This window comes from Notolepis coatsorum (assembly GCF_963971535.1).
Source record: "Notolepis coatsorum genome assembly, chromosome: 8".
Classification (NCBI taxonomy): Eukaryota; Metazoa; Chordata; class Actinopteri; order Aulopiformes; family Paralepididae; genus Notolepis; species Notolepis coatsorum.
In genome coordinates this window covers 81,623,171-81,635,254 of record NC_140172.1, presented here as the reverse complement: position 1 = coordinate 81,635,254, position 12,084 = coordinate 81,623,171, and the positions used below count along the sequence as shown (strand labels likewise).

Below are 12,084 nucleotides of genomic sequence, written 5' to 3'. Positions count from 1 at the left end.
AGGGGGGGGGGGTATATTGAAGACGCTTGACAACAGGGGTTCAAAGATAACTTCACATTTATTGGTTATTCATTTCTTAATTATATCGCTTCATGCAATCCATCCAGGCTAGCCGGCTGCCTCCGTGTTGTTGACATAATGCTACGGTCGCATCCTAGTGACCTGATCTAGTGTGTGACATCATCAACTGTCGACGGCCGCTCAGACGGGGAGGGGCTCTCTCTCTCTCTCTCTGCTCTCTCTCTCTCTCTCTCTCTCTCTCTCTCTCTCTCTCTCTCTCTCTCTCTCTCTCTCTCTCTCTCTCTCTCTCTCTCTCTCTCTCTCTCTCTCTCTCTCTCTCTCTCTCTCTCTCTCTCTCTCTCTCTCTCTCTCTCTCTCTCTCTCTCTCTCTCTCTCTCTCTCTCTCTCTCTCAAACTGTCAAAAGACAGTTTATGCAAAAGTCTTCTTAGGCACCCAAGAGTTTTTAATTATATAAATTGTCTTACAGTAGATTATTTTATTTTTAATAATAATATAAGCTGCATAAGGAATACAACCAAATCCTCTGTCATACCATAAAATTGTATTATTATTATTATTATTATTTTGCATCGTGTTGAATCGCATCGTATCGCCCCGAATCGCATTATGTTGAATCAAATCGTATCGAATCGTATCGTATCTCAACAGGGGGTGAATCATATCGCATCGCATCGCCCGGTGCTTCAAATGTATCGTTAATGTATCGTATCGTTGGCACCGTATCGAGATGCACATCGCATCGGCCTCAGTGAGGAGATGCACATCCCTAGTGTGTACCAGGTCACAGTACTCCAGGATGATGTAGTGGGTGTGGGGTGTGGGGTGTGGGGTGTGTGTGTGTGTGTGTGTGTGTGTGTGTGTGTGTGTGTGTGTGTGTGTGTGTGTGTGTGTACACCAGGGCCCTATTCCCCGTACCTGGTTCAACTAAGTCGATCAAAAAGTCCCATTAGCCAGATTAAATTAACCCGATGTTTGAAACCAGGCTTCCTGTTCCTCGAACGCTGATTCAGTCTCGTTAATTCGAACCAGACTTGATACTCAGGATAATTTTTGTGTGTATTGTTTTTATTTACCTATAGTCCATTCATGCTGAGTGAAGCAGTTCCCCCAGCCACATTTGTGTATACAAATTTTTTGGGGAATTAACTGATAGAAAATTAATCGAATCGAATCGAATCGTTGCCTGAATAATCGCATTGAAATTAATCGTTAGGTCGCATCGTTACACCCCTACTCATTACCCCAATCAATCAGATTATATTTCTTTAAATGGGCCTGCTGGCAGTAGGCTTAATGGAATGAATAATCGAATGAGATCTTGCTAGTAGGGATGTTCGATATTGGCTTTTTACCGATATCCGATATACCGATATTGTCCAACTCTTAATTTCCGATACCGATATCAACCGATACTGATATATGCGGGGTTTCCCCCCAAAAAAACACAACATTATGCATACTTTTCACAATAAATAAAATAAGAATTTGTTCTTACTTGCTTGCCTGGGTAAATAAAGGTTAAATAAATGTAAAAAAAAAAGGATTATTTTTTTTTAACCGATACCGATAATTTTCGATATTACATTTTAATGCCAATATCAGCCGATAATATCGGTAGGCCGATAATATCGGACATCCCTACTTGCTAGCGAAAATAATTTGTTCAACTCTTTCAGAATAAGTAGATAAAAACAAGCCCAAGACTATCTAATTGATAAGAATGAATAGATACGTATCAGGATATCACATTTGCAATGCTCCTTTATTAAAATAACCACATAGTGTGTTACAAAGGATCAGATTAACCGAATATATATATTTATTTATTGATATATATTGCATAGTATTTGTATATCGTTTGATATCCCCTGTATATTCCTTGTACATATACACGGAATATCCCTTTAGCCCAGACCATAATAGTTCATTCTCCTATTGGACAGCGGTCCACCGGCGCCAGAGACCGGCCTCCGGAGCCAGGTTCAAAGTCACCGTCAAGATGTGTCTGGACATGCCCGGCCTTGCCCAGGGATACGCGACAGAAATGAGAGTGGAACTAGTTTGTTCACCGTGCGTATAAATACGGCGCAGGTGAATGTAGAAGCCCCTTCGTCCATTTAGTATGTTACCGATAAGTTGAAGCCTCACCCACGATACAACGTGCGGTGAAGTATGGCCTGTTTGGCCTCAGAATAGAGCATCGAGACCGCGTGCGAATTAATAACTGAATTGTCAGAGTTTGGCGCTATACCGTCGAGTGCGACATATTTCTATTAAGTCTTTAATAGTCTATTTGTGTATAGTGTATCGTGCGGTTAGAATTCTACAGTGACCAGCATCTCCAACGCTTTCTCGTATTAGCTAGAGTTCTTATCCAGGCTGGGCTGACCACATGGCGCTTTCACCCGAGGAGACCTAGACGAGAGCCGTATGGACATGTACACTGGATTAATCTACCCGACGACTACATAGCCCTTTGCGGCTGGAATATATTTGCTTTGGTCCTGTGATTTATGGAGCGGATAATCGCCGACGCCTGCACGTGTTGGATTTACCCCGAGAGGAGTCAAGTCGAGTCGGCGCTTCAGAGAGCCTGAGGTCGACTAGCTTTCTTCACTGTGGAGCTACAATCTACAAGAGAACCAAGCTGTATTCGTCTGTGGATCAAGAGGCTACTGCACCGGCTTCTGTACCTGAAGTCTCCCTAGTCATCGTTGACCAGACGTCCTACTACCGACAGATCTTCTACCCCCCCTGCTGGCTTACAACCAGTGGGAACCCCTTCCAGTATCTCCCGCTATATTACTAGTGTACCATAGATATAATTCCCTAAGATTCAGGTTGTATAATTACCTCCTGCGTAACCAGAGAATGGACATTCGTTATTGATTTGCCTACGCATACTCCTTTGCCTTACAAGTGCATTCAAAGAATAATGTAAAGTATCCTATGTACCTTTTGCTCCATTAAATACTTGATTATACCTTTGACTGGAACCGATTTCATTGTGGGAAGTGTTCATCATATTCATATATCGTGTACTGTATGGCCAGTAATTAAAGTACATAAAGCGGTAGTGGTTTAATGATACCATACTTATCAATACAGTCAGGGAATTGTACCCCTCAGTTACAATTGGTCCTTCGAGCCGGAGGGTAACTAGTGTAATATTAATATAGTGGTATTAATATTGACATGGCCTATGATGAACACTCCACAAAACGGTTCTCCTAAAGTAGATCGCCCGCAGCGTAGACGGCAGACACCTCAGTACTTAGAGGATTACGTTGCCAGTATACTACCTAGCCTTCTACAGACGGTAAACGCGGAAAAAGTAGATAGTAAAATTATGTCCGACCCTATCGCCCAGGTTACCCCGCCAATAGAGGCCCTAGTGGGTTCTAATGTAACTGACCAAGCTCACGGTAGGGACCAGGAGGGACCTGACACGACTTTACCCCCCGCCAAGACCGAAGAAGTAGTCCCCGGAGAGCTCCAGGATAAAGACGGCTCTCCAGGGATGGAACTCTACCTGCTACAAGAAGAAGAGACCCCGGAGATGGATCTCCAGGACTCGCCACAGGAGAGCAGATCTCCAACGAGTACTGCCGGGAGCGGATCACCTCAACCAGCGTCTTCCCCCAGCGGGGCGGACAAGATGCTGGCACAGGCATTCCTCGCCAGCCTAGCAGCCTCTACAGAGCGCAATCGACTCCAAGCACAGATGCTTAGCGAGCGCGAACATTCTTCCATGGAAAGAGAACGCATTCAAGCGCAGCAACGGAGCGACGAAGATCGTATACGTCTAGAGATTAGACGCCTTCAGACGGAAGAGAATATGGTAAGAGACCGGGCCGAAGCAGAGCGCGCCGCCGCCGAAGCCCAGCGTGCCCAAAGAGAAGCAGAGCGCGACATCGCTCTCACCAAGCGCGAAGCCGAGCGCGACCGATTACAAGCGCAGATAATGGAGCAGCTGATCGCCAGGGCGACACCCCCTCCCTCCGCACGGGGTTCCAGGGCCTCGTCAAGACACGGGTCAAGGGCACCCTCCCCTACCCGATCAAGCGACCCTGAGCCCGACCACCAGAGAGAGCCTATACCCCCCTCCGAACTCCTTCCCCGACCGGTCCACGCGAGGACCAGCTACAAGGAAGAAACGGTCTACACCGCGGAGAGGCTAAATAGACGACTACAGGATCTAGAGGACCTGCCAGAGCAAGAAGAAGAGGGAGAGGAGGAGAGTCAAGCCCGACAGCAGCACAGAACTCCACAGGACCAGGAGGTCCAGTACAGCCCAGGCTCTACCCCCGCGGCTCTGCGCTACAGACCCCCGACTCAATTCACGGGTGAGCTTGACGCACGACCAGCCCCGAGGAATAGCACCTGGATACGCGGGCCATGGTACCCAGCAGGTACCAGCCCACCAAGAGGCGTAAGAGGAGACTCGCCTAGGAGGCCTCTCTTCCAACGCTCACCGATGTGCCAGCCATCCATGGCATCATACATTGGCACACCGACGTTTCCGGACTTCACCCACGAGAACAGAGCACAGTACACCGAGCTACGAATGTGCTTAGAGACAATGATGTCCGATGTAGCAGACGAACCGTACAAGTATGCTATCCTACTGAAGCACCTCAAGGTGCCCCGAGTGCACAATATAGCGCTGGCCTATGCCACCTCTACTACCCCATACACAGCGGCTCTAGCAGCACTCGACCAAAGATATGGACGTATATGGGATTACGTAATACAAGAGATAAGGCATATTGACCGCCTACCCCCAGCCACAGACAATCGCTCACTAGATGACCTGTCTATCAAGGTACAATCCCTGGTAGGGATGCTGGGGGCGCAAAGAGAAAAGGGTATGCACGAACTGTACGCAAACTCTAATGTCGAGAGGATTTTAGAGAAGCTTCCGCCCGCCCGACAAGAGCGCTTCAGGCGGCAAAGAGACCACCGTGATCCTAACGGTCCCGAGCCATCCCTCCTAGACCTAGCCGACTTCCTAGCGAGAGAAGTCAACAGCCTACGGTTGGATACGTTCATGCGGAGCACCCCAAGCTCCAGAGAGGGACCTAGGAGAGCAAACGATGGCCGAAGATTGGTGACCGTTATGCACCAATCAGAACCAGTACCGAGCAGCAAGAACCACAGTACCCCCTCGATGAAAGAGAAGTGGAAGATGGTGTGCCCGTACTGCGAGAAAGAACACTGGTTGTCACAATGTGACACATTCAAGAAGATGACCGCCGACGAGGTGGGTCAATGGATAAAGTCCAACCGACGCTGTTACCGATGTGCGCGCAGTCACATGGCAGCCGACTGCCGCTTAAAGAAGAGGTGTAGTCGGTGTGACGGAGCCCACCTAGATGTCCTACACGACAGTAACAGAAGAAAGCCTGCACCCTCAAGCAGCACAAAGGCAAGTGTTATGTACATTGACCCCGCCAGCAGCAGGGGGGCCCGAGTGCTCTTAAAGGTGGTCCGCGTAACACTGAGTTACCAAGACAAGGTCATGGACACTTACTTAAATATGTGCACCTGCGTCAACTACCTATCCCGCTCATAGACGGTGCCACCCCGACCCTGCTGATAGGCTCCGACCATGCAGACCTCATAGTCCCGATAGACCGGGTCCACACAGGGCCCAGAGGCTGTCCTGCAGCAGTCGAGACCCGCCTAGGATGGACATTACAAGGCCCCCTCGCTAAGTCTCTTAACCGAACAGCAGCCACTAGCTGCCTCCACTCCAGAGTGACAGAAGAAGACACCACCCTCCTACAGCATGTCGAGAGGCTATGGACACTAGAGACAATGCCCTTTAAGAACGAAAAGAAAGACATTCGTTCCAAGGAAGACATTTACGCCATAGCACTCCTCGAGCAAGGGACAAAGAGAGTCAAAGTCAACGGAGTGATGAGATACGCAACTCCACTCTTGAGGCGAGAGGGTATGCCCACCTTCCACGCCCCAAAAGAAGCGACGGAGCGGTATCTATTGAACACAGAGCGGCGCCTAGCCAGAGACCCCGCTCAAGAGACTGTGTACCGCGCTGAGATTAACAAGCTAATCACAGCGGGACACATAAAGAAAATTGACATTAAAGAGGCCGATCAGACGACCGAATCATGGTACGTGCCGCACCACAAAGTCCACCACAACGGCAAGGATCGTATTGTGTTCAACTGCAGCTACCAGATCGGATCACAAAATCTGAATAAAGAGCTCTTGCCCGGCCCAACACTCGGCCCCTCCCTACTAGGCGTGTTACTACGTTTCCGCCAGGACAAGGTGGCCATCAGCGGCGACATCAAAGGGATGTTCCTGCAGGTGAGACTAGTGGAGGAGGACAAGCCCCTGCTGCGGTTCCTATGGAGAGAGAGGATCGGGGATGAGCAACCAGCCATCTATCAATGGGAAGTCCTCCCTTTCGGAACCACATGCAGCCCATGCTGTGCTACGTTTGCACTGCAAAAACACGTCGCAGAGGACCCAGCAGCTGATGAAGAGGTCGGAAAAAGTGTAGAAAATAGTTTCTACGTGGACAACTGTCTGCAAAGCGTCTCGACGCCAGAAGAAGCCGAGGCCCTTCTACTCAAGCTCCGCGCCTCCCTGATCAAAGGCGGCTTTGACCTCAGGCAGTGGGCCAGCAGCAACCCGCAAGTATTGCGCAGCCTCTCCCCCGAGGACAAGGCAGCAAGCAGCGAGACCTGGATGGCGACCATCCCAGGAGAAGCCCAAGAAATGACATTAGGACTAGTCTGGCGCTTCAAAACAGACTCGCTCCATTATAAACACACACCCCTGACCAAGGAGCAGGGAAGGTCGACTGCACTACCGACCACCAGACGGAGTGTATACAGAACACTCGCCAGACAATATGACCCGTTGGGATGTATTCTACCTTACACCACCAGGGCAAAGATGATTGTAAGAGCGTTATGGGACAAGGACCAGGGCTGGGACGACCCCATACCCGAACACCTTGCATCCACATGGAGAGAGTGGGAGACGGAACTCAGCTCACTCCCAGGTGTTAACATACGCCGCAGCTACTTCCCACCCACAGTGAGGCCGGAGACGTGCCAGATGGACCTGCACGTTTTCAGCGACGCCTCCGAAGTAGCCTACGGTTCGGTGGCCTACTTGCGTGCCCGAGAGGAGGGAGGAGAAATACATACTGCTTTCATCCTGGCTCGCTCAAGAATAGCCCCACGAAAGCAACAATCTATCCCGCGTCTAGAGCTCTGCGCAGCCCTAGCAGGAGCGCAACTCGCCACGTTAATCCAACGTGAACTCACCATTCCGGTGCAAAGAACAATCTTGTGGTCAGACTCCACGACAGTACTCACATGGATCCGGTCTGATTCGTGCAGATACAAGGTCTTCGTGGGAGTCAGAGTCACAGAGATTCAAGATTTAACAGAAGTAGCAAGCTGGAGGTATGTGGACACAAAACACAACCCAGCTGACGTCATCACCCGGGGAATGTCCCTGGATGACCTCACCCGTCACAACCTATACAGTGACGGGCCAGAGTTCCTCAAGCTCCCGGAAGAAGAGTGGCCTACACCCACCCCACGGGAAGCGAGTAAAGAGGAGGCAGAAAACAAGAAATCTATGTTCTGTGGATTGAACACACTCGTCTCCACAGACCCCGACATAGACGATTGCCTCACCCTAGAGAGTGCGCAGCTAAAGACATTCCTGTGGCACCACCCAGAGGTTCAGCTCACTACTGACATTACTGCAGCTGACTACGAAGAAGCGGAACTTCTTCTACTACAACGAGCCCAGAGAGACTCGTTCCCCGATGAGCTAGACTGTCTACAGCAGGGGTGGCCAACCAGTCAGAGACTAAGAGCCACAAAAATTACTGTGGTACCACAAAGAGCCACACCTATACCAGCGTTTCTCAACCTTTTTTTTCAGTCACGGCACCCTTCATGTGTTTATAGTTGCTAATGTCTTTTTTATTTGGGCCCCACGGGGTTAAAAGTACCCTGTGAGACCCACGGTTGCAAAATTACAAAATCACTTTTAGCCATTTAAAAAAATAATGTTTATTTAAAAAATGTTAAAGGGGAACTATTTGACTATTTCTTTCACTATTTGGGCACTTTTACACAATTCCTGTGAGTCTATGGAACACCTAGGTTTTTTTCAAATGGTGAGGTAAGTACCACGTCCTTCCTTCCTCTAGATTTAACGTACGGTTTGTATTTCTAATCAAGTACTCAAAAACCGCATTTTTCTATCTCAAGATCTTAAGCCGTTTTGAGGCTGGGCTCCAACCACTGTGTGCCACATCAACTGCCACATTATTATGCAGCTGAGAAATCTCTGACATCAGATATGCAAATTTTCAGATGACTCAGTTCAGTGAGGGTGAATATTGTGAGAGGAGAATTGGAAGAATGCGCCAATATGAGAATTAGAGACATAGATCCTATTAATATAAGTCCACATAGCTAAGAAACAATGGTAAACACTGAAAAAGGCCATTTATAAGATAGTTCCCATTTAAGCACATGTATAGTCAATTGGTCCTGTTGTTCAGCCTCAATGCTATTTGATAGTAAATGTGTTTATATGTCCCACCCTCTGGCCTCTGAAGTTGCTAATGTCTTTTTAATTTGGGCCTCACAGGGTTAACCTCTTAAGCCCGAGATATACAGTAAAAGTGTATATTTTCAGCATTACGTTTGTTTACCAATTATTTTAACTGTTATTAGTGAAATATAAGATTATAGAAATCTCAGGGCATTGAGTCGGAAACCGGCGCATATTGACAGGAGGAAGTGGCACATCCAAAAGTGAGTGTATTCTTTTGAAGGAAGAGACTCAGGGCTTTCAAATTTTGAAAAACGACCCTACCCAGCTCACACCAGCCCCTGTCAATCATCTGACTTCTGGATTAACTTTTTTATTTCTCTTATTTTTTGGGATTATCTCCCACAAACCTGAACGTTATTGCCATAAAACAGAACGCAGTTAGTTTCTCGACCTTTCTGTGAACGTCTTGCAAAAAACGGTGTTGCAATATGATGAAAAATGGTGGAGAAATTCCCTAGATTCAGATACCAAGAACATGCAAATGGACCATTTAAAAAAGAAATTAAATGTTTATTCTACGTCCTTGTGGAATGAGTGACATAAAAAAAAAAAAAAGTAAAAAAAAAAAATTATAATATTTTTTATTTATTTTTTTTTATGGATGGAAGAGCCGCACATTGACGGGCAAAGAGCCGCATGCGGCTCGCGAGCCGCGGGTTGGCCACCCCTGGTCTACAGGGAGCAAAGCCCGCCCCATCAGACAGCAGACTGCTCCACCTAGCCCCCGAGAGCGACGCCCATGGTCTCATCAGAGTGGGTGGTCGTCTGCGGAGAGCTCCAGACTTACCGGATGACGTCAAGTACCCGATAGTCTTAAACAGCCGACACAAGGTCACAGAGCTGATCATAAAGAAATACGACGAGGATGTGCATCACGCCGGGGCAGAGAGAGTCTTCGCGGAGATCAGACGTCGTTATTGGATACTGCAAGGGAGAGAAGCAGTGCGGCGCTTCCAGCGAACCTGTCTAGACTGTCGTAAGTGGCGAGCGCAGCCCAGTATACCCCGGATGGCTGACCTACCTCCCTGTCGCCTCCGACTCGGCGACAAGCCTTTTCACTCCACCGGTATGGACTGTTTCGGCCCGCTGTATATAAAGAAAGGAAGAGGAACCGAGAAGCGGTGGAGTATTGTATTCAAATGCATGACCACCCGAGCGATGCATATAGAACTCCTTCCCACCATGAGCACAGACTCATTCCTTATGGCCTTCCGAAGATTCACATCGCGGAAAGGCAAACCGTCTATATTATTGTCTGATCACGGGACAAACTTCAAAGGCGGAGAAAGAGAGCTGAGAGAGAGCTTCCAAGCTATGGGCCCAGAACTTAAGACCCACCTCGCTCCATCCCAGATTGAATTCCAGTTTAATCCCCCGAACGCACCTCACTTCGGTGGAACTTGGGAACGAGAAGTACGTTCAATAAAGACAGCCCTGTACGCCGTGCTTGGGGCCCAGACCGTGGCGGAAGAAGTCTTAATGACAGTCCTCACGGAGATCGAGGGAGTATTGAACTCAAAGCCCCTCGGTTACGTCTCAAGTGATGTAGCAGATGTCGACCCAGTCACCCCCAACACACTCTTGATGGGGCGGCTGGATCCCGCGCTACCACAGACAATGTACAGGCCTGAAGAAGCGAACGGCCGAAGAATGTGGAGGTACAGTCAAGTACTGGCTGACAAGTTTTGGAACAGCTTCCTACTCCACTACCTACCGTCTCTACAGACCCGCCAGAAATGGGTGAAAGAGAGAGACAATTTGACAGAAGGAACAGTCGTCATGATTATCGACCAGTCACTACCCCGAGCTATGTGGCCGGCCGGCCGCGTAAGCAAAGTGATCACCGGTGCCGACGGAAAGGTCAGAGCAGCCGAAGTGCTCGTCCAAGGGCGGACCTACACCCGACCCGTGGCGAGGCTAATAGAACTGCCAAGGCTCCCCGATACCATCGATGACGACCATGACCCCATGACTTTGTGAACTGACCGATCCCTCACAACAGACATTGAGTAGTGGACAGTGCGGTTAATCTGTCTCTGCTTAGCTAATTAGGTGGGACTAATTAGGGGGCGGCTGTTACAAAGGATCAGATTAAACCGAATATATATATTTATTTATTGATATATATTGCATAGTATTTGTATATCGTTTGATATCCCCTGTATATTCCTTGTACATATACACGGAATATCCCTTTAGCCCAGACCATAATAGTTCATTCTCCTATTGGACAGCGGTCCACCGGCGCCAGAGACCGGCCTCCGGAGCCAGGTTCAAAGTCACCGTCAAGATGTGTCTGGACATGCCCGGCCTTGCCCAGGCATACGCGACAGAAATGAGAGTGGAACTAGTTTGTTCACCGTGCGTATAAATACGGCGCAGGTGAATGTAGAAGCCCCTTCGTCCATTTAGTATGTTACCGATAAAGGCGCTCCCATAGTCCAGCAGACTGTACACAGAGCAGACTCCGCGGATGTCCGCGCGGCTCTTTGAGCTTTCATAGTCGAGCAGATCTCAGCGGACGTCCGCGGTCTATTTCCTACATTTCTCGCACCAGTTTTACTACATTTCCCACAATTCTGTCTGTTCTACTGTACTGGCAGATCAGAGGGAACATTATCAGCGGGAGAGAGCGAGAGGGAGAGGGAGAGAGAGAGAGAGACAAAGAGAGAGAGAGAGAGAGAGAGAGCGCGCTTCACGGGCTCATCTCTCTCCTCGCGCCACCAATCGCTCGCGCGGCGTCACATTAAATGCAGTTCAATGTCAACCAAAACGCCGAGCAGCGTTTTGTGTGACACCAAGTCAGCGGCGCGGATGTCCGCGCCTCAGAAAATAGGAGCGTCGCACCTGTGGGTCTGCTGTCCGCTGAGATCAAAGCTCAAGAGTCCGCGCGGACGTCCGCGGAGTCTGCTCTGTGTACAGTCTGCTGGACTATGGGAGCGCCTTAAGTTGAAGCCTCACCCACGATACAACGTGCGGTGAAGTATGGCCTGTTTGGCCTCAGAATAGAGCATCGAGACCGCGTGCGAATTAATAACTGAATTGTCAGAGTTTGGCGCTATACCGTCGAGTGCGACATATTTCTATTAAGTCTTTAATAGTCTATTTGTGTATAGTGTATCGTGCGGTTAGAATTCTACAGTGACCAGCATCTCCAACGCTTTCTCGTATTAGCTAGAGTTCTTATCCAGGCTGGGCTGACCACATGGCGCTTTCACCCGAGGAGACCTAGACGAGAGCCGTATGGACATGTACACTGGATTAATCTACCCGACGACTACATAGCCCTTTGCGGCTGGAATATATTTGCTTTGGTCCTGTGATTTATGGAGCGGATAATCGCCGACGCCTGCACGTGTTGGATTTACCCCGAGAGGAGTCAAGTCGAGTCGGCGCTTCAGAGAGCCTGAGGTCGACTAGCTTTCTTCACTGTGGAGCTA

The 12,084-nt window shown here is 48.9% G+C and overlaps 1 protein-coding gene across 2 annotated transcripts in view; it reads right to left on the bottom strand.

The window, feature by feature from the left end:
* Positions 1–12,084, bottom strand: part of ptk7b (protein tyrosine kinase 7b) — a 345,893-nt gene that overhangs the window by 8,030 nt on the left and 325,779 nt on the right. The gene's annotated exons all lie outside the window — the stretch shown is intronic.